This window comes from Bactrocera tryoni, chromosome 3 (genome assembly GCF_016617805.1).
Source record: "Bactrocera tryoni isolate S06 chromosome 3, CSIRO_BtryS06_freeze2, whole genome shotgun sequence".
NCBI classification, from domain to species: domain Eukaryota; kingdom Metazoa; phylum Arthropoda; class Insecta; order Diptera; family Tephritidae; genus Bactrocera; species Bactrocera tryoni.
In genome coordinates, this window is record NC_052501.1 from 73722735 (window position 1) to 73746212 (window position 23478).

The 23478-nt window shown below is 34.3% G+C and overlaps 1 protein-coding gene across 1 annotated transcript in view; it reads right to left on the minus strand.

Annotated features, from left to right (window-relative positions):
* The window catches only part of LOC120770902 (putative inorganic phosphate cotransporter), a 79138-nt gene extending 56143 nt beyond the window's left edge, over window positions 1-22995 (minus strand). Inside the window, exon 1 of the mRNA XM_040098574.1 lies at window positions 22638-22995. The gene's annotated coding sequence lies outside the window, so the exon portion shown is untranslated. The remainder of the gene's footprint in view (window positions 1-22637) is intronic.
* Window positions 22996-23478: the final 483 nt, after the last annotated feature.

The window sequence follows — 23478 nt, forward strand, 5'->3', positions numbered from 1 at the left end:
ATTTTGGCTATCGTCATTTACCGTCTGCACTCCTATTTTGTTTATATATATTTTTTTTTTATTTATACTCGTATACATATATTTTTTGTTTGTATATTTTTACTGACTTTTTTCTCCACTTTTCGTGCACCTTCAGTTTTCGAACACAAAATACGTGTTTACCGCAAATTTTGCCAAGCTCCAAACGCCTGACACAGAGTCACGAAAACAATGCTTAATTGTTGTTATTTACTTTTGTCTAAATTTTTTATGTTTTGTTTCATATTAGAGCAACAATTTGCATATTTTTTTTTGTGGTTTCTTCTGTTGTTTCGTTTTGTTTGCTAAGTGTTTCGGCGAATTCGCGTTTTTTCGGCAATTCACAGTCACTTATGAATAATTCCGAAAGCGTTTTGTTTTTATCTACATACTTAAAACCATTCGGTGTTCTGAACAGGTGATAATGGATGACATAATAGATTTCTTTTTGGTTGGCGGAACACATAAATTAATTGTTGACAAATTGACAAATCTAAGAATTTTATTTTGTGTAGGAATTAATGAGTTTAAAGTGTTTTAGAAAATATTTGAATAGTTAATGATTTGTTGATCAATAACTAGTTACATCTTTTTGACTCATTCGAGGCTTTCCAAAATAGTTTCGTTGATCCGCAAAGTGGTTAAGTTGGCATAAAAACGTAAAGTCAATGAACCCCTGTATGTTATTGGGTGAATTCTAGCTTTGAACTACGTTCACTTCATAGAAAAGTTGTATGGAGATATTAAACTTTTGAGAGAAGTCAGTTAAAAAAAAGCAAAAGTGCATATCTTTTTCGAGAACATTTGTAAAACTATTGATTCAGAAAAGATTGGATAAAAATTTTGATAGAAAAGTTTCTCAGCTTGGCGAAATACGCCCAAATAGGTTTATTACAGACCATTTTTTGAAATCACCGCACACTGAGCTTCTTTGTTATTTTTAGATCCAAATATTTATGATACTTTGAAAATAATAATTGTGTATTTACTTATGGTATATGTTTTTGAATATAGCCAATGTCAGAAGTAGTAAACCCTTTTCCTAATAATCATACTTTACAGAGTTCAACTCTTCTGCTTCAATTTGTTGTCAATGAATTACTTATTCATTACCTAATTTTTAAGTATTACATAGTCGCCTAATTAGTATTCAATATTAATTAATTACCTAATTAAGTATTAAATAGTCGCCTAATTAGTATTCAATATTAATTAATTACGTAATAAAATACTAATTACCAAATTATGTATGAAATTATCGCCTATCTAGTAATAAGTTTTAATGAATGACCTAGTAAAATATTAAATAATTCCCAAACTAGAAGTCAACACCAATCCATGACCTAATTAAGTTTTGAATAATTAACGGTTCAATACTTACTAGCGATTTAATTAATAATCAAATAATTACCTTATTGATATTCGATACTATTTAATTACCTTACTAAATATTAATTAATTACATAACTAATTATTAAATTTTTGCCTAATTAGTATTTAATAGTAATTAAGTCTTAATTAATAATCCCCTAATTATTATTCAATACTAATTAATTAACCAATTAAGTATTAAATAATTACCTTATTATCTTGCAATACTAATTAATTATCTAATTCAACACTAATTACCTAATTAAATATTGGTGCCTCATTAGTATTGAATACCAATTAATTAAATATGTAAGAACTACTCAATTGGTATTCAATACTAATTAACTACTTAAATAAGTACTAAGTAATTACCTAATTAATATTCAATACCAATTGATTAGCTAATTAAATTTTAAATAATTAACGATTATATGCTAACTGGCGACCCAATCAAGTATTAAATAATTTCCTAATTGGTATTAAATACTAATTAATTATCTAATTCAACACTAATTACATAATTAAGTATTAATTTGTTGCCTAATTAGTATTGAATACTAGTTTATTACTTAACTAAGTATTAAATAATTATCCAATTAGTATTCAATACCAATTAATTACCTCATTAAGAATTAAAGTGGTATTTAGTACAAATTAATTAACAAATTCTAAATTAAATAATCCCAATTCCTCTAGGGTGTGATTAATTAAGAACAATTACTTGATAGTCCAATCGAAAGTAGATATGTTTGGCCTAAGAGCATTTGATTAATATGAGCCTATAGCACAACGTTTTGTCAAAGTTCTCTGAGTTAAGGCAGAATATAAAACTCATCTCGACAACTTCTCTCGGGTGAAAAGAGGACGCCGAAACAATGGTCGGCGAGACAAATTCAGCTTTATAAAAAGAGGTCCTCATTATAAGAAAATTGCATTTGTGAAAATTTCGGAGGGGAAAACATAAGAACTGTTGCTGGAAGCTCACAATTTACCAAGAATTTTATTAGGCACTGTAACTGCTGTCTGATTCACCTGAATTTCCGTTTACCCTTGTTAAACAATAAAATGAGCAAAAATTGACGTTTGATGAATTTGTTATCAGCTTGTTACATGTAGCGCATAAATAAAGCAATAAATTGTGGAAATTTACATGGATATGTATGTATACTTAACGATGTTTGGGTAATAAGGTTGCATAACATTTTGTGTGTTGAGTTTCTTAACTCTACTACTAGAGAGCTCAACGTTTTTATTTACTACAATACCCAGCCGAATTTCGATATACTAAATATACTGAACTCGATAAACGTTAAAAGTAAAATTAAGAACATATTTTGAAATTCGCTTTATATCTTATTAAGCCTCCCGGCTTGTTACCAGCATCAAAAGTTTTCATTTAGAAATAAAATATAAAGTCAGACAATTCTTCCAATAAATTGTGTCCATTTTTTTTACCTCGAATAACTTTAAATAATCTGACTTAGCTCATCCCCAATACATAAACTACAATTTAAATATGCCCTCCGTGCATTAGCACTGAACTAAGCCACTTGATAAGAACCCAGTCAATAAGCAGACTAGTTGGCAAACACTTCACGTACAGAATGCACACGCGCTCACCTACAAATGTACTTGATTACAAACCGGAATTGCATATTCATTACACGGGCATACATACTTAATTACATACTATATATCTATATCCAGATAAAACTACAATGTTAGTAGGTCAATGCACATTTGGCAATTGAAAGTAAAATTGTAAACAAACTACTATTTCCCATACAACACTGAAATTAGCACGCTAAGTAAAGCAAGCAAGGCATTAAGCACTTAATCACAGGTATTATTTCGAGTGAAGTATGAGTGTTGGCGTATGACTTGCACAGTATGGTTATCGTTATCGGAAAGCACTGCTAATTGGTTTACGATACTTTATCCATTGTTGGCCTTTAATGTGCAATTGATAGGTAATAGGGGTTTAAAATATTGTTAGCGCGAAGAACTGATAAGACACTTGAAAAGTCTCGCATTTGTACATTATTTGAATGACAAATTACATTTTTTTCAGGCGCACTTGATAAAATGAAGTAGGTGAGAGGGAGAGAGGATTAATCGCCGGTTTTTTGAGCAGGAGTGTGAAACTAAAACTCAGAGTTCTCAGCAGTATATCGAATTTACTGCGTTCGAGGACATTCCCCGATCTATAAACTTTCGACAAGTTAGATAGTCGATAGTCTCGAAAGTCGAAATTAAATAATTTCATCTTCAATTACATTTTTATTTTTGTGAGAATTAAAGGAAGCAAAACCATTCATCGCAGCTGGAGAAGATCCAGATCTGCCAGAATACCGCATTCCTGACTATAATAGGATGTCCGCTGATATCTGTCGAACATCTTGATAGCAAGTCTCGCATGCTACCTATCCACAAGCATAATACACTTCACTCCAAGCAAGCTTCTGCTTGGCTGTTTTCCCAGAAACCAAATCTGCAGTCACCTTTTTGAAACGGAGCCGCCTCCAAAGAACATCAGGAAAACATTCCTACAACATGTCGACGAGCTGGAATAATATACCGCCCAAACTTCGGACACGACCGACGGCTAATGAATACCATTCACGAAAGAGTTTCATGGGCTCCCTTCCATTGAATGACGTACTTTGAGTCCAAAAATCATTCATAGTAGAACAAGAGATCGAGTTGTCGTGAGAAACCAAAGTAACCCTTGCACAACTTCGTTTTGGATACTGAAGCAGGTTAAACTTCTCCTTATCCAGATTACACTCAGACACTAATCATCTCTCCTACTCAATGAAACTTAACTCCCTCTCACTATAGTCCGAACACGTCGAAACATCTCGTTTCTTGAGTCTACAGTTAAGTGACTTCGTTGACGGTTAACCCCATTTCGAAATCCTGAATCCTCCACTGCTATCCGAACAAAATAAAATTTAATTGAAACTCAACTTTCATCCTGCAACAGATGGAGCACAAAGAGCAAACGGAAGTTTGATGAAACAAAGAGTAAACTATTTATTTTCAGGTTAGAATTTAATACGAAGGTATCAGGTTGGAATTCAATAATGAAATAAGGGTGTACAAAAAGCGATTTTACGTAAATAAAAAGAAATTACCGAAAAGAACGACACTTTATCTAACGAAGGTGAGTTAAGTAAAGACTTTAAACTTTAAACAATAAAATCTCACTAAGTTTCAGATAGGAAACAATGCTAAAACCGACTGAAAGTTACCACCAGTATTTTTCTCAACAAAAGTTTGGAATCAAAATAAGTGATTCTTGGTCTAAAGAAAATTGGTTCAATATAGACTAGGTAGGACTTTTCCGTGGCCTAGCCAACGATATATTATTACCCGAAATATGTCGTGATTATTACTGCAAAGTCCATATTTTGTGGTAATAGTTATAGTTCGAAGATCTACAGCTAGACGACGCACACTATAACTTTTTAACTGCCGACGATGGAAAGAAGCACGGAGAACATTAAAAACAAGCTGGGGGGACTCAATACGAAAAATCTTGAAGAAAAAATTGATAGTCAGCGACGAAAAAGTGCAGCAAATTGCCCCCTATGTGGCATATGTAACACGTACTAAAAAAAAGAACTGGAACTGGTTCCGGAGAATTCGAGTTAATAGAAGGTGAGCCAAATAGCTTGATGCTGTCTACAAAATCGTAGGCATCTCTGGACACAGAGAGAGTAGAAATTGAACTGCCATAGGTTATGGAAACCTTTCTCTGAAATAATGTGTAAAAGGAAAAAATCTATAAAAAGGGGACAGTGTTTTAGGAAAAAACACTCACGTAGGATGACGATCCCCATGTGGTGCAAAGGCATTGTAAACTCTCCTTACTACATAAAAAAACAAGAAAAATACTCTAAGTTTGGACTCATAGTTGAGCGGCTAATATGTTAACTAGAAATATATTATTTTCTGTATGTTTATCTACAGAATCCTTACTATAACTTTTTCATTACTGGAAGCGAGTAACAAAATATTACTCACTACAGCAAAACCATGAAATGAAAAATTAATCAGAGTTCAGTAGTACTTTGTTCCTCACCAGCAAAATAATATTATACTCTTTAAGGGGAAACATGGATTTATTGGGTTTGGTTTGGGATTGGGTTTAAAAAAAAAATCGATTTTTTTTATTGCCTTATTAAATTTGCAGCAACTCTAGAATATTGAAATTTTCAAGTTGAGATCCGAGTAATAGTTTCGGAGGTACAGCCTTGAGAACTTGTGCGCTCAAGGCTAGCTAAGCTAAGTGCGCCATCTTTAAACGCGTTTTTCTCGAAACTGTGTTTTTGAAGTCGGTGGGCAAGATTTCTCGAGAACTACTTAACCGATCGTCATGAAATTTTACACAGATCTTTGTGAAACAATTCTTAAAAACTTGGACGAATGATTTTTTTTTTTTCAATTACAACTATTTGAAAAAAATGTCGCAAAAAAATTTCAGCTTTTTGTAAAAATGTCTGCCCAAAATACAATTTTCAGTTTCTTTTCTTCCCTCGTCTAAGTTATTAGTTAAGATTTTAATTAAAACACGTATTTTTCACTTTAGATGATCCTATAAAGAGTTGTCTTTTCAAAGCAGGCGCAACTTTTTTCTGAAGAGTCACCGGAAAAGGCGTCGCAATGACCGAGTTTAAAATATTTTCTTCCAAAAATTTTAGAATTTCTCTGTTAATAGTCTGTGTTTGTAACAATAAAAATTCTAATAAAATATTTCATTTTTTATATGAGAAAAAAATTGTTGAAAAAAGGCTATTTTTTAAATGAGGAAACCCATGTAACCCCTAATGAGCACGAAAGAGCGCAGTTATCTCACAGCCTTACTCCTTTACAGGCTGTTTGCTTTGCTCTAAGCTTTTCCATATGTGCATACAGGTATATCCCAAAAAACGTTGGAGTTTTATAGTTGCCAATGCAAATGTATATTCATATCATTAGCTCTTCTACTATTTATTAATAGCTCTTAATTTATTTATTAGATAGTAATTTATACTAAGCACGTAAAATACACAAAAATACCCATTAGCAACTAAACTAAGCTAACAAATTATATTAAACGATCACTCAAAAAAATTAAGTAACAATAATATTTGAGTAGAAAGTAGTGCTTATCGACGCACAGCTCATAAAATCATAAACTTTTATAACGCTTATAAATTTTGCTTCGAAATTCTTTTGTTCGCAATTATTGCCCAGGTATTATGTTCTTATAAACATATATGGTTTCTATGTAAGCAAGTTTGACATCGCCATAAAATTTACAGTGGGAAAATATTTTTAATTTATAACGCAATGAAGCGTAGATTAGTTGAGTGGAAGGAAATTTTATGTTAGGTAATTTTTACTTAACCCTTAAATGAGCAGTTATACGTTTGAAATAAAGCACTTAGAGAATGAAATATTTCTGTGGTCAAGAGAATGGCAACTAGACTGGACTTAAAACATTTCTGAATAGATGAGATCACAATTAGATTAATTATAAAATACTTTGAAGTTCGAAATTCATACGATTTTATTCGTAATCGACTATAATTGTGAATAATCATTTGTAATTTTAGTAATTTTAAGTAATTATCTGTAATTTTTAGTAATAATCTGCAAGTACTGATCTATAATGTTAAGTAATGATCTATATTTTTGACTGTCACTAATAAATTTGTCACAAAATGTTAACGGTATTCTCCTCAACGACTTTTTTTTACAATGAGCACAAATATTTGCCAGCTCAAGTGAGTGTCGTCGAGTACCCAACATGCGCACATACTGGTTAATGTAATCAAATCCAAAATATTATGAACAACAGCTCATTAAAGATTACCAAGTAATCACTATATTAGACACACAATATCGCTTATCAAATCTAAGTAATTAAAGTGCTAAAGCTTTAATCGTTTGTTATTGCAAATTTCCACAAACTTTTGTCTCAATGCTACTGTTTATGGTGTCGAATGTGTGATTGATAAATCGCTAAATGGTTAATAAACCGGCAATTGAGTTAATGCCTTTAAGCGCTTAAGTAATCGCCACAGCTGACGGCTAGTGTTCAATACTGCTATACAAACACTGTTACTGAGATATCTGCTTGGAGGAAAGATTATAAATTTTGCTCCCTTTACTGAATGGCGGCTGAGAAATCGCTGAGATAATGCGCTCAACAAAAATTTCCCTCAATAAATTGATTGGCTCATTGGCAGTATGGAACCTGGTTGAAACCAAAGGTCGTCCACAAAAACATTTCACAATTCTGGTACGAAAATTAATCATGGCTCTATAGTGTTCTCTATTTACTCTAACATTTTGTGCGGCTTCATTTTTGGAAACATATAGACCAATGATACGATCTGTTCATAGAACACACTGAAGAGTAACTTTTTGAGGATTTAAAGGCGTCACAAAAATGGCTTCAGGATTATTATCACTTAAAACGAGACAATCTAGTTTACTAATGTGAGTTCCTTTTTATAAGCCCATTAACTAAGATCCTTCCACAAAATCCTCCATAAAGTGTATGGGAACGGCCCTAAAATATTTTACGCAATCGCAAATATCATTTAGAGGTAGATATTTCGGCGAGTGAAATCATTCGAGTCTCGTTTTATACATTGTCTCTGAGAATGCACTAGAGTCAACGTGGTGTGAAATCGATCCATGATTGCTCGAATTACATACTCTGTTGAGCGATTATGTGGACAAAATATTGGATGATGCGCGGCGGTGACCGAACCATTAATTTGGTAATAAATTCGCCTGATTTGCAAAGTTTGTTCCGGAGTAAGTCTGTGCATTATGAAATGAAAACCGAACTGAGTATAAATCAAGTAAGAGTCGTGTAGGAGACCAACCTCGAGAAAAGTATTGTCTGTTTGAAAACCACACTTTATAAATTTTGTGCAAGCCATATGAAGAACGAAGATTATTTATCTAGGGAATAGCCCACGAGATCATAATTAACCGTTCCAAAGAGTTAGAAATCACTAAAAATGGTGACGCATCTTTCTGAATTGGAATTATTGAATTATCTACTCCTGAGTTAGGGCCCTAACCAAATTTTTCCTGTTCTCACATCTCAAAACAATCTATGCCTTTGTTGCGCGCTGAAATTCTCACCGATTTCGCTTTCAAACCGATTGCTTTTGGTACATTTCAGCGCTGCTTTACTGCAGTAACCGATGATTTATGCCACAAAGAGCGCCAAGTTCTCCCACTCAACTGCCCAGATTGCGCGCATGCATGTGCGCTGAGTAATTTACAATCCCTGGAAGCAGATAAAGGAACGTAAATACAATAGACTTTGCTGAAAGGCAGCTGAAATTTGCTCCCAAGCAGGTGAATTGTAAATTACCGCATTGCAAGCGATTGTTTATGGCGAAATAGTTTGCTTATGTTAATTTCATTCATTTGCTATACATTTTTTTACCGTTTTTGCGCCACTCGCATAGTATGAAATTCATTTCGGTTCGGGCGTGAGTTTGCTTTGCGGTTGGGCAAAAGCGAGTGCAGCACGTCCAGTCGAGCGGCACGTTTTTTCCACAATTTACGCGTTTATCTACGAGTGCATAACGAAAATACACTTGAACTTGAAAAGCGCAGAAGCTTGCAAAAAAGCGTAAGATGCTTCGAGGCTTATATTATACATACAAACATACATATGCACATATTTACGTAGCTGGTAATAGCAAATGTAATAGGTATTATATAAGTGACACTTGCATTTAATTGACATTAATTAAATGAAATGAAGAAAGTGTAGCAATGCGGGTATTTATATGTATGTACATATGTATGTGTTTATATAAACTGTTATTAAACGTGAATGTGGAGTGTTTATTGGTTTTATTTAATAATGATTTTTTATTTTATTAATTTTTTATTTTAATTAAATTCAATGTTTGTATGTTTGCAGAATGCTCACGAGAGATTGTAACTAAAGCGTTGCTTATGTGACGAAAATGTAATGAAGGAAAATATTTGAACAACAAGTAAAGAAGAACTAGGTTTGGGTGCAAACAAACATTTATATACTCATAGGCGAGAAAAAATTTCCACGTTTTGGCAAAACTGTACATTTAATAATAAAAACAAGAAAAAACGTTAACTTCGGCTGCACCGAAGCTGATATACTCTTCACAGGTGCATTTATTTTAGTAACTATGTGTTCAGTTTGTATGGTAGCTATATGCTATAGTTAACCGATCTGAACAATTTCTTCGGAGATTACATTGTTGCCTTAGAGAATAATCTACACCAAATTTCGTGAATATATCTTGTCAAATGCGAAAGTTTTCCATACAATAACTTGATTCAGATCGTTCAGTTTATATGGCAGCTATATGTTATAGTGGTCCGATATAGGCAGTTCCGACAAATGAGCAGCTTCTTGAAGAGAAAATGACGTTTGCAAAATTTCAAAAGGATATCTTAAAAACTGAGGGATTAGTTCGTATATATACAGACAGACAGACAGACAGACAGACATGGCTAAATCGACTCAGCTCAACATACTTCATAGGGTCTCCGACGCTTCCTTCTGGGTGTTACAAACTTCGTGACAAACTTAATATACCCTGTTCAGGGTATAATATCCGTATGAACGTCTGCTACAACAAAGCTAAAATATCTCATTCACAGGTACATTTCTTATAGCAACTATATTTGAAAACGTAACCAATTACGGTTATCTAGCATTCATTATTGCATAACCGAGTACACCACGTCCAGAAATAAGCTGTATAAAATACAGCTTCTGCAAGAACTGAAGCCGCCAGACCTTCACATGCAACATCGCTTCGCTCTATGCGCTCTTGCAAAGTTCCAAGAAGATCCGACGTTCCTTCCTTTTTTGGGGCAGTTGATTTGCCATCAAGATCGTGTGATATTACACCATTCGACTTTTTCCTGTGGAGATATGTAAAGCTAAAGTTTATGTGGACAGTCTCGCTTCGATTCAGGCCTTGGGGCAAAACATCACGCATGTCATTCGCCAGTTAGTAGTCGAAATGCTCCAATGAGTCATCGAAAATTGAACTCAATGGATGGACCACCTGACACGTAGCCGCGGTAAACATTTGAAAGAGATAATCTTAAAAAAATAAATGCCAAAGAATATTCTTTCGCATGATAATAAACAGTCACCATTAAATTTGAAGTTTCTGTGTTTTTACTAAAAAAAATAGGAAACCTTAAAATGGGTAGCCTTTAGAGGCCCAATTTTCGATCACTTTTTGCCGCAATTCGGGTGCCCAGCGGTTTGAAAACGTAGAAAATAATGTGCTTACTAAAAGCTTTCTTCAATAAATTGATTTTATCGTTAGCAGGTAGGATCATCTTGTTAAAAACAAAGTTTCTGGCATGGAAAGTCATTAATCATGGCTCTATGTTGTTCTCTATTGACTGTTCTCTATTGACTATAATTGTTATGACCGGCTTTATGAAGTGATAATGTTGATGGATGAAATATAGGCCAATGATTCCCTCTGCCCACAGAGCAGACCATCGTGATTTTTTGGGTATTTTTCGGCGTCTTAACAAAGGCTTATGGATTATTGCCACTCTAAATATGACAATTTAGTTTATTAGAGGGTTACGTGGGTTTCACGGTTTCCAAAAAAATGTATTGTCTTATTTAATTCTATGATATCACTAGAATGCTGTCTTAAATTCTTGAGTTGATCCGAGGAATGGTTTTGGAGATACAGCCTTGATTAAACGATTTTTTTCGAAAATGTGTTTTCAAAGTCGGTTGTCAAGAGATATCGCGATTTACATAACTGATTTTAAAGAATTTTTTCAAAGTCTTGATTGAAGGATTCATTTTGTTCAATTACAACTATTGAAAAAAAGACGAGAAATATGCTTTTTTTATCTGCCAAAAATACAATTTTCACTTTTTTAGTTTTCCTTTCGTTTAATACATTGTTTATGGTCTTAATTAAAACAAGTATTTTTTTACTTTTCACTGTTGCCGACCGAGTAAGAAGTTCTGCTGTCAACGTAGAAGCCTTCCCTTTTTCCGAGAGACTGCCGGAAGCGACGTCACAATGACCAAGTTTTGAATATTTTCCTTTGAAAATTTCACAAAATTTTTGCAAAATTTGTTTGTGTAAAGAGTTTGGATAAGACGAACTTTGGAATAATAAAAAGTTTGGTCAAAATAATGAAATTATTTATATGAAATAAATTTTAATATATTCTGCTTTTTGATTTTTTTTTTGTGCCATTGAACCACAAGTGAGCTTCATCGCCGAACAAAAATTTCATGTGAAAATCAGGATCGGTGGTTTTGGGCGCATTCAACGAGATGCGGCGCGTTTAATGTTTGTTCGGCTTTGATTCTTGCACGAATTGGATTTCGAAAGACCGCAAACCAAGATCCTTTCGCAAAATCTTCCATTAAGCAGATGGGCACAGCTCCAATAGTTGCATGTGGGGAGGGTTGGGCATATGCGGGTCTTCTTTTATACACTGTTTCAAAGCAGTAGTAGTCTCTGAGGTTGCAACAGCTGTCAAAAAGGTTAACTCTGAAAAAACTATTGTTTCATTGGAAATTGCCCACCAGAAGGGAGTACGATTAACTTCACTTATTATTCACTTTAAAAAGGTGTCTGCATTATCTCTTGTATTGACTTTAGCGGCATAACTTTGTTGTTGCCGAACTGAAACAAGTGGTGGGTCAGAATGCAAACAAAGTGAGTAGTGCAGTGACGAATCGAAGACTCCTATTGTCTCATAAGGTAAATAAAATAATTGGCTTATGGCCTTACGTATGGTATTGTAAGTCTAACACTTCACATTATTAATATATAATTATTTGCTTTGATGCATCAAATAATGCGCTATTTTTAGAAATTTTACATTCTAATTTGTACAACAAAACATAAATCTTTTTTATCTGACACATTCCGGCATTCAAAACAGCCGTGTGTAGAATCAGCTGTGTGTCGGTTTGTTTATCTAGCCGTTTGAAGTTCTGCAGTTTTATCAGTTGAACAGTGTTTAATGGGCGCAGCAAACGTGATCTGGTCACGCATGCCATTTCGCTGATTATCAGCAACAACAATAGCAAAAGTTTGCAACCTCTACTCATCACTTTTCAGAGAAGGTGAGTGCATACGTTGTGTGTGAAAAACAACAATAACAACAACTCTAAACAATAGCACAGCGTCATGGATGAAATAAGATCTAAATACGAATCTGTAAATGCGAGTAAACTCATAGCAAATTCGCGCTTATTGCAAGTGAATTGGTGAAAAATATTTACAAAATGAATTGTCGCCGTTACACATTGTCGCGATTGCCAATTACAAGCAAGCACTTTACTTTGTATGAGTGGCATAGTGCAACCAACTAAATGGCGATAAACTTTTTCTGATTACCTTCTGGCATGAAATTTCGATTTTTTTCGCCTTCGCATGTATGTGTGTATGTGTTTCGATTACAGATGCTCTAACATGCATTACAAGTAATTTGCTTTAGAAAGATTTCGCGTGTTTGCGTGCATGTGTGCGTGTGTGCGTATGTTTTAGCCAGTTAGTTGCTTCGGCTTTTACTGCATTTGTGCCGGCGCGCCAATAAATTGTTTATTATTCACACAATTTTGTGGTGAGAATTTCATTGCACGAGCGCAAATTGTTATGCAAACAATAATAAAACGTGTGGTTATTATGACAACTGTTATTTTGTGTTGTATTGTATTAGATAAGCCGGCAATTATTACATACAAACTTTGTTCAGTTGTCTGTCATTTCGTCATTCACAACAATATTAGAATACTAATTGCGCAGAAATTTTGAGAAATTGTTTGAAAAACATTTTATATTAAAAAAAATTGAAATCTTCAAGAAAAAAATCGTAATCTTTTATTATAATTAATTTAATTAAACTAAACTAATATTTTAAATATATATTAATTTCAGTACATACACTCGTGGCCGCGCAAACCTTACCACTCAAAACTTTCAAGTGTTGTGCATATTTGACAACACTTTATAGCGGTACTTTTTGCGGTATAGAAATTTTTTATTTAGAAATAAGTTAATGACATGATTTAATCAAAGATTATTATTATAAATGAATATATTAAAAATTAAAAACAAAACACATTCAACTATAGACAAAATTATTTGAAAGTTAGTGAGCTTTACAAAATGAGCTCGAAATGTAAGCGACTGACAAGCGATGAAAAATAGATATGTTTCATTTTTTTAATTTAATTTCATTTACACTATAATTGAAATTAATAATTTTATTTAACTTTTTTTTGATTGAAACATGAAGTTTATTCGGTGTAACACTTTAAAAACAATAAAATCGGCCGCTTTTGTATAAGCTTAGAAAAGCTAATTTGTGTTTCACTCATTAAACTTAATAAATTAAAAACTATAATTATAATTAGATAATATAATTAAGTTTACTTGAGCTTGCCAAAAACAATTTTAAAATTAAAATAAATATGATAGATACGCTGCTAGCAACGTTCTGAAATCGAAGACAAAAAGTTGGGGAACATTTTCGATCCATTTATTCAGACACGAAAGCAGAACTGGAAGTTGACGAAAGAAAATCAAGAATCTGTGGCCGACAAGCAAAATACGAAAATTTCTGCGTGAGAACTTGCGAAGAAAACTACAGGGTCTTAGTACACATTCCTCTGTTGGCTAAAATCGGCAAAGGCTTGAAGGCGACCCATCTTTATAGGGTGTTAAGAGGGATTCTCCTCAACAAATCTGGTCAATTTAGCAGCAGTGGTTGGGTATATTTGCATACTAAAGAATTAAGAGGGCTCCTACTTTAAAACAATTTTTTTAGCCCAAAAGTGTTTCTCGGTACTACGATCTTTAGTAACAAATTATTTTAATTTAGCCCTAAGGTAGTTACGACTTAATGGCTTTTCGTTTATTGCCGTTTTGTCGGCGTGGCAGTTGTCAGATTACGCCCAACCGCAATACCAACATCCCTTCAGTGCCAAGGAAGATAAAAGCAAGTTTAATCAAGATAAGTCAGAATATCGCTAGCACGGACAGACAGACCGACGGTTAGACTGACTGACATTCACTCGTTTTTCAACTCTCATCATCCTGATCATTTATATATGGATATACATATATAACCCTTTATTTTATTATATCTATTAGAGAACCTACATACATATGTATGATGGGGTGCTAAGAAGACAGCAACCAACAGACGTGAAACTAATAGCGTATGTGGACGATCTCAGGTTGGTAGCAGTGGTTGAATAATTAGTCGGCCCAAGAAATAAGTGCACTGAGTGCTTAAATGGTCTACACCAATGGTGCTCTTCTGTGAGTCTGGAACTGGCGGAGCACAAAATAGAAGTTTTACTCTTAGGAACACCAGGAAGATAGATAAACGAATAGAAGTTACCATAGGGGAGCTGAAGTTGTTGGGGGTAATATTGGATTCCAAATTAAAAATTTAAAGAACCTGGCATATTCTTCCGGTAAAGCAACAAATTATTGCAGTGCATATGCTTTCTGCAATTTGAGTAATAAGCACTTTCCGAACTATAACAACCGACGCTGCTGAAGTATTAGCCAGTATGTCGCCCATTGACATCCAGGGAGATGAACTCGAGGGATTATATAAGCTATCGGCGTCGAAAACAGTATCCACAAAGACAGAAGAGAGGAACAAGATCACTAAAATGTGGCAGGAGCGGTGAAATTCTTCATCCAAAGCGCGTTGGATCCACCGACTTAAACCGGATATTCACTCGTGGATAGACAGACGATATAGGTTCTCATTTCCTTTCCATCTGACCCAAATATTTAGTGGATATGGATGCTTTAGAAGCTACTTTTTCAGATTCCACAATGACATTAGTCCAATCTGTCCGACGTGTACAGAGTATATAGAAGACGCTGAACATGTTTCATTTCATTGCCTTTGATTTTCAAATAGAAAGGAAAAATTAAAAACCACACTCGGTGGTAGTTTTACGGTCGTTGATTCAATGACACTCATGTGTCAGTCGACTGATAAATGGAAAGCTGTTAACGAAGCGTCAGCATTCATGATGACAAAACTGAGACTTAGCCGTCTGTCAGTACGCACAATAGAGGAGACTTAAATGTCCTGTCCCTCCCACGAAGTAATAATTAATCGGTGTTTCCGTGGGAAAGTCTTGAGTTGGGAGTAGGTAGGTTTAGCGAATTAAAGTTCCACACACCGGCTTCCGCCTACTATAAAATAAAATCCTATATCCAAATCGATTATTTTGAGCTGATACAAAGAACCGTTAGTTAAACAAAATTAATATAATCTGCAGCGAGAGCATAAAAGCTTAGCTTTATTATACAGCGTATCTGAGAATAAAAGAAACAAAAATTAACTTCCGAACTATCTGAAGAAAGTAAGTAGCTCTAGCTTTCCTTAGCTATTTTTTCTTAAGCTATTCAAAAGAATTCAAATCGCCATATTTTCGAAAAAAGTGTTATCAGCTTTCGAAAACAAAGTTCGTTAAGCATCAACATTGTTTCACTGCCTTTTACGGTACTTTTATTAAGCAACACCGCGTCTGCCATGCTCCGCTTATCACCTAATGATGATGTCTACACTAAGAATGATCGGAGTCACACATTTTTAATTTCGCAGCTGATAAAACGCTTAGTAGCAATTAAAACATAATTAAAATATTGACAGGAAAATTTTGTGGCTGTTTAGCGCACAGACGAATACGTACTTCCATACATATTTACATACATGGATGGAAATGTAAATCAGTAGATATCTTGTTGACAATGGCAGGCAAATATTTATATACAAGTACATACATACATACCTAAATAATTAACTGTTTCACTTTTTCGCAATTTCAGACACCATTGCACACTTTTGTTTACGCGGCTTTTGCACTTAATCTTTATTATGTTTTTCACCTCTTTTTGGTGGAAAAAACCGTGAGCAGCATGTGAGCTGCAACTGATCAAAGAGTGAAATAAATGATGACATTTAAGCGCACGTTCGCTTCAATAAAAATGATATTCAGTCTATGACGTCAATGAATGTCAATATTAATATTTTTAATATTTTTTTTTTGTTTGAGGAACGCTGCTATTATTAACACAATGGAAATGTCACTTAAATCAAATGAAGTTATTAATTGATTTGCACTGCCAAAAGTTGAACATTGACAGCTGTAATTCAATTCTAACTATATAATTGTCTATATAAATGCTCAATGAATAACCAGTTAAGTTGTCAGCATAACGGTTTTCCTGTGACAGCTGTCAAATCGATCATTAGTCAACGAAAATAAACAGCAAATGGCTAGTTATTTATTCAACGATTTTTCTAACAGGTGTTAATTAAAATAAAATTTGGTAGAAAATAGAACTAGATATATGTACTTACATACATACACTCGTGGCCACGCAAACCTTACCACTAAACTTTCTTAAATATTTTTTTGGACGTTTACGTTCGTTCGGGATTTTCTTCAATTTTATTTTTTTTTTTTATGTATATGTATATTATAATTCTAGTTTTTAATTTATTACGTTTAAAGAGTAAAACACAAATTAGCTTTTCTGTGCTTATACAAAAGCGGCCGATTTTATTGTTTTTAAAGTGTTACACCGACTAAACTTCGTGTTTCAATAGAAAAAAAATAAAGTAAAATATTAATTTCAATTATAGTGTAAATGAAATTAAATTAAAAAAGTAAAAAATATCTTTTTTTCATCGCATGTGAGTCGCTTACATTTCGAGCTCATTTTGTAAAGCTCACTAACTTTCAAATGATTTTGTCTATAGTTGAATGTGCTTTGTTTTTAATTTTTAATATTTTTGATTAATAACATGCCATTAACTTATTTTTAAATAAAAAATTTCTGTACCGCAAAAAGTACCGCTATAAAGTGTAGTCAAATATGCACAGTGATAAGGTTTGCGTGGCAACGAGTGTTTCTACTGCAGTTACATACTTTTTTCGAGAAAAAAATTTTAATTTATAAGTAAATAGATATGCACCTATCAAGCTAGTCCAATATCAGCAATAATTAGAGCATTCATACATATTCATAATTACAGTTTGAACATGCCCAATTAGTTATCTACGCCTAACAGCAATTATTAGCTGTTTTCCCATAAGCATATTGATTAGATAGAATGCTCTGCTTGTTGGTATTGAACTTGGCATTGTATTGCACGAATACAAGCACAGATAAAGCACTGAAAATACAGGGGCTGCTGGAAACTGAAAGTTTTATTGATTTCCTGCAGGGTTATTGTTAGTATATGCAACACTGCGCCTGTCAAATAACAGCTGTTCGTTAAATTTGAAGCAAGCTACGTATGACAAACTAACCTTTTTTTTAAATATGGAGTAGTGAAATGTGGGTTGGACATATTTTAGATATTTACGTTTCCCAATTACTTTATTCAACAAATTTGTGGTAAAAATTTTCGAGTGATATGCTAAGAGGTCTGTGGGGTGTTTGAGGTACTTATCTTGAACGAATTTGAGTTCAAAGACTGTCCATCACGTAGAGCGTTTTTGTAATTTTAGTAAATGGTGATGGTTTGGTTCCTACACCTCTTGCTCTAACACAAAAAAATCCCACGTGTTTGCATATTTTCACTATCATTTTTGATTTAAGCAACCCAATCTTAGCAGAAAATAGTCATCACAGTAGCGAAATTTTTACTTTCACTTTCGGTTCTAAAAACCCAAAATTAGCAGGATATAGCCATCACAGTCGCGAGCTCATGTTTGTCAAAAAATAACGACAGTTGATGGTTCGGGGCATGAGGTTTTACAATTATTCTAGCGCAATAACACTGAGTTTTTGGGTCAATATGTGACATTGGATGGCACATGGCTTCACCATTTCACTCCGCAGTTCAATCGACAGTCATCCGAGTGGACTGCACACGATGAACAGGCTCCAAAGCGTGGAAAATGAACACTCGGCAGGCAAGGTTATATCGTCTGTATTTTGAGACACGCAACAACAAATTTTGTTGACCTCCTTGAGATAGGAAAGATCATTAACAGCGGCTATTACTTAGCGTTATAGGATCGCCGAAACATGATCGCATTTTGAGGGAAAGAAAGTGCTGTTTCACCAAGACAACGCACCGTCTCACAAGTCAGTGAAAACCGATGACAAAAATTCATGAATTGGGCTTTGAATTGCTTCCGCATCCATCATATTTTCTATAATTCTATATTCCAAATTCTCAAGATGTGGTCCACAGCTACTATTTCTTGTTCTCAGATCTCAAAATAATGCTCACTGAGAGGAAATTTTCGTCGAATAAAGAGGTGTTCGCCGAAAATGGGGCCTATTTTGAAGCAAAGTACGAATTGTCCTACAACAAAAATGGTATGGAAAAGTTGGAGGGTCTTTATAATCAGTGTATCAGCCCCTAACGGCTGGGTTGAATAAAAAAAAACGAATTTTGTCAAAAAAATGTGTTTACTATGATAGCCCAGGGACTTTTCAATTGGTCTTTTTTTAAAGCTTTCGGAACTTTTTAACTATTTTTTGTACAACTGAAGACATTCCTGAAGCACTCTATAAAATTGATAAAGTTTTATGTCATAATCAAAAATCAAGAATGAGGATTCTGAGGTCCTTGAGCTCTTTATTTGATCAAGTAGGTAGCAGTTTGTAAAAATATTTGACCTGAAATGTATACCTGTAACTTAATTGTTATGATTACTAGAAGTGGTTTATAACATCAACTTTGCAATCACTTGAGAGAAGTATTCTTATTTGACTTAAAATAAGAAGTCATCACAGTATGGATTCTATTATATGGCTTTTTCTTCGCCTGTAAACTTATGAGAAGTGATGTTAGGTTATTTTTTATTTTAGGTGATGATATGTTATTGCGGCGAACCCTGAACAAAGCATAGCGTGTCAAGAAGTGATTACATTGTAAAAGCAATATCTTCTAATGCAAAATTCGCTTAGAGTTCTTATATTCTCTCGAACTTCTAGGAGTTTTGCTTCAGTTCGCCTAAAACACCCTGCTGGTCATCCTTAACTAGTCAAAACAGTATGAGCAACTTAGCTTTATCATAGACTCCAACGCACTGTACAAAAGGGGCCCTGTTTTCAAACTTAAACTTGAACTTAGCCACTGTGTACGTCATACGTTGCCTATTTTATACGTTAACTAAATATATTTATAATTAAAAATTCACGTTTCAATTTAATCACAGTAGTATATATCTCACACGACAAAGGTGTCTCCATATTATTAGTTTTTCGTCACCATGAATGATTACGGCATTAGAATACTCATAGCAGTAATTACGTCATTATAGACACACATTATCTGCCACAATTTTGTTGACACTTTCCTAGCAAAGACATTCCATTCTTAGCTAATATAGCCAAATATGAAGGAAACAAAGCAAATCAGCTAAGTAAATAAGCAATAGACAGAAAACCTTGAATTTTTTGCAGATAATATCAACAAATATCGGGAAAATTTGTTTGGTTGCCGTATGAGAATGAAGGGTGAGCGTATTTGGGCAACCGGCTCACAATGTGGACTTTGAGCTGTCGTAGCCAGTTTCCTTAATATTGAAAATAGTAGATTTACATATATGCTTCATTAAATATGAAAAATTAATGATATTCATCAAATATAAAAAATGTTCATTAAATCGGAGTTGTATAGCCCAATTACCCATAAATACTTCGCACGTTGCAAATACTTTCAGTTGAAACTCGGCCTAACTCTTTCATAGTTGACATATGACAGTTACTTTGCACCACATCGCACCTAAGCAAACAGGACTAAGTATCTAAGCACTTGTCTATAAATATTTATGTTTGAACAAAAAAGATATTTGTCCACTTTACCACAAACAGATTATAGATTCAGAATTGATATGAATAACTACTTAGTAAGTGTGTGGTGGCTAAAGTTCTATGTTAAATTACTAGATTCACCGTTAAATCTAGTAATTGCCAAAGTGTTTGAAAAGTTATAGGCAGAACAGAGTTTTAAATCCTATCAGCAGTTTTTGCTTCGCTCGAGCTTGTGAGATTGTTGAATCGAACAAACAGCTGTCGTAAATCACACCGAGTGGCATAATCGAAACGTTATAGAATAGTAAGCCCTTATACCAGTCAGAGAGGACCCAAATATGCTAACGTAGTTACTAAATTTAGGAAAGATATGCATATGACACATTAACGAGCTACCCACTTACTCTCTTGTGTTGAATTCAGCTGTATTACTTTGTTGTTGCCTTACGTACATTGCTAGACAAGAGAGTGGCACTCAAACTTAGCGAGCAGACAAGCGATGAATCGAAATGACTAATCAGAAATTAACTATTTGCTATTTAGTTAACATTGACCTTCAAATTATTCAGTTTTAATAAAGACACAAGCTAAAGAGTGGTATAAAGACCTTAAAAAACGGTAGAGAGACCGTTGAAGACATGCCTCGTTCTGGACAATCTTCAGATATGGTGCTTGAAAATTGTCAGGCAAGTGTTTGAGAGATGGCAAAAGAGCTCGACATCTCTCGCGAGTCCATTCGAATGGTTTTGGTGGATATTTTGGGTATAAAATGCGTTCTTGCTCGAATCATCACGATAAAGCTGATTTTTTTTTTCAAAAAGTGTAAGATTGCAACCGAATTTAAAGCCAAAAAGACGAAGAATACCATTGATCAGCCATCGTATTCACCAGATTTGGCGCCGTGTGATTTCTTCTTGCTCCCCAAACTGAAATTGCCGCGCCAGGGTCAGTCGATCGAAGAGATAAAACAAAGTTCGCTGAAGGAGCTGAAGGCCGTCCCAAAAATACTTATGAAAACTGTTTTGAGGACTGAAAAGTCTTTGACATAAGTGTATTACAGCTGGTGGGGCTGGCTTTGAAGGCGACAAAATAAATATTTATGAATAACTAAATATTTTGCGTTATATTTCTGGGTACTTTCTTGTCACAATATGCCTCTAGTTTTTTCAACCACATTTCTCATTCTTAAATATGAGTTCGGAAGGATAACTATCAGTAAAATCAGACTTAGAGGAGCACGTATACACATTCTGTAGCTGGAAAGCTTCTCTGTTCCAACTTGCTGCAACAAGCTTAATTATGTACGATACAGCTTGAGAGTAAGCCAAACTCTGCAATTCCAAATTCATTCGAAAGCTGAGTAGTCTTAATTTGTGAATGACTAATGTTCATCAAGTATGCAATATAAGGAACAAAATTATTAAGTAATAATAACGAGAATAATGAGAATAATTACGAAGAGGAATGAGTAAGCAAAATAAAACAAATGAAAATCAAACCAAAATAAAAGATTAAAACCAGAAACAACAGAATCGAAAGATTGCTTAAGACTTAGCGCTAAACCTCAATTGAAGCGTTTGAAACAGGAAAAGTAAGCGTAATGATAAAATTGAGGAAGAATGAGTAAGCAAACAAAACATGTGAAAATAAATTTATTGAAAGAAATTGCAAGAAAAAAAGATTAAGCTTAAGCCGTCATTTGATGGGTGTAATGGAGTATGGAGCCATCTGGAGAAGCTCACGCAAGGGAGAAGGGTTCTCTGAGCGTCATTCACTAGGAAGTGGTCAGAAATGATTTTTTTACAAAAGGCTGAAGCAGCTGACGACTTCCGATCTTAGACCAAATATCCTCTGGGTTGCCAAAAACCATCCGTTTGAAGGCGAGTCAAAGTGATAAGGCCTCCACAGGGTCGTATACTGGGTTTGGGACTCGGCTCGTAAAAAAAAAATACATCCAAAGGAAAGTTCAAAACAGCTTCGGATGAGGGACCCCCCCTTTTGATGACGACCACTGAAAACGTATTAAGGATTACGACTTAAGGGCATGCACCTGGAATGTCGGTCACTTAAATGGGAAGGTAGCGCTGCCCAGGTGGTTCCCAAGAATAGATTTGGGAAGTTCTAAAGCCACTAAAAAAGCAATAAAAAGAAAATATATGAACTTAGCAATAATTAAACTGGAAAGGTCTATATAAGTCCAATTCTTGAAGGAATAGCAAGAGAATATTTATAAAAACGCCTTAAACTTGATGAGGACTACTTCAAACAGTCCTTACTTGTAAAGAAAAACAAGCTCTGAATAGACATAGACTTCTATTCCGAGCATAAATCTGAGCTTCACGCTTCACTTAAACAAAAATAACACTTTTTTTGTAACTGTAACTTGTTAAAAATATACTGATTTGCACTTACATTTCAGCATGGTTGTTTCACGTTTTTTCAGCACTCACTTCGTCTGCTTGAACCAGTTCGCGACTATTTACGAAATCTTCGAAATATTATTGAGCACGTTAAGTGGCTTAATACCAGTTCACACTTTGCAGGACGACAAAAAAATGTGCTTTCAATTGTTATGCAAATGCAATAAACGAAGAAAGCAAAAACGAAAATGAAAATCAAAACAAAGCAAATGAAATCACGAGCAAAATTCCGGTATTCTAGCAACAAAGCACTTCGGTATGACTTTGTATGCGCACGAGCCAAAAACGATTCCTTTGGGAATAAAAACAACGGCACTCAACACGACACGTTTTGCACGAGACTTCTGCTTCAGTCGACAGCTGACGAGGCAGTGAATTAACTTGGCTAATTGATCGTTTATGTATAATACTCGTTCAGGCCTAACCGGCGACTGTGACCGACAGACAACTGAGTTGCTGATGATGACAAGCGCACGAGCAAATAAAGAAGAAGAAAAAAATTTAAAGCAAATAAGTGACAAAGTATTACCACAGCAACAATAATAACAACAAATACAAACACAATGCAGAAAAAAACATTGCTGAATAAAGCAGCGCGCTGCTGACGCCGACAGCGACGTTGGCGCCATTTTCGTCGTTGCAATTGCCATTGCGCGTTCTGTTATGGTAAACGTTGCGTTGTAGTTGTGGTTGCCGCAATTAAAAGAGCGCCGAAAACAATACAATCACGCGGACTGTGGCGCAAAAACAAAAAAACAAAAGCAATAAAAAAATCAAAACAAAAAATAAAAAATTGAAACAAAAAATTAAAATAAAAGAAAAAGCTAAGAAAA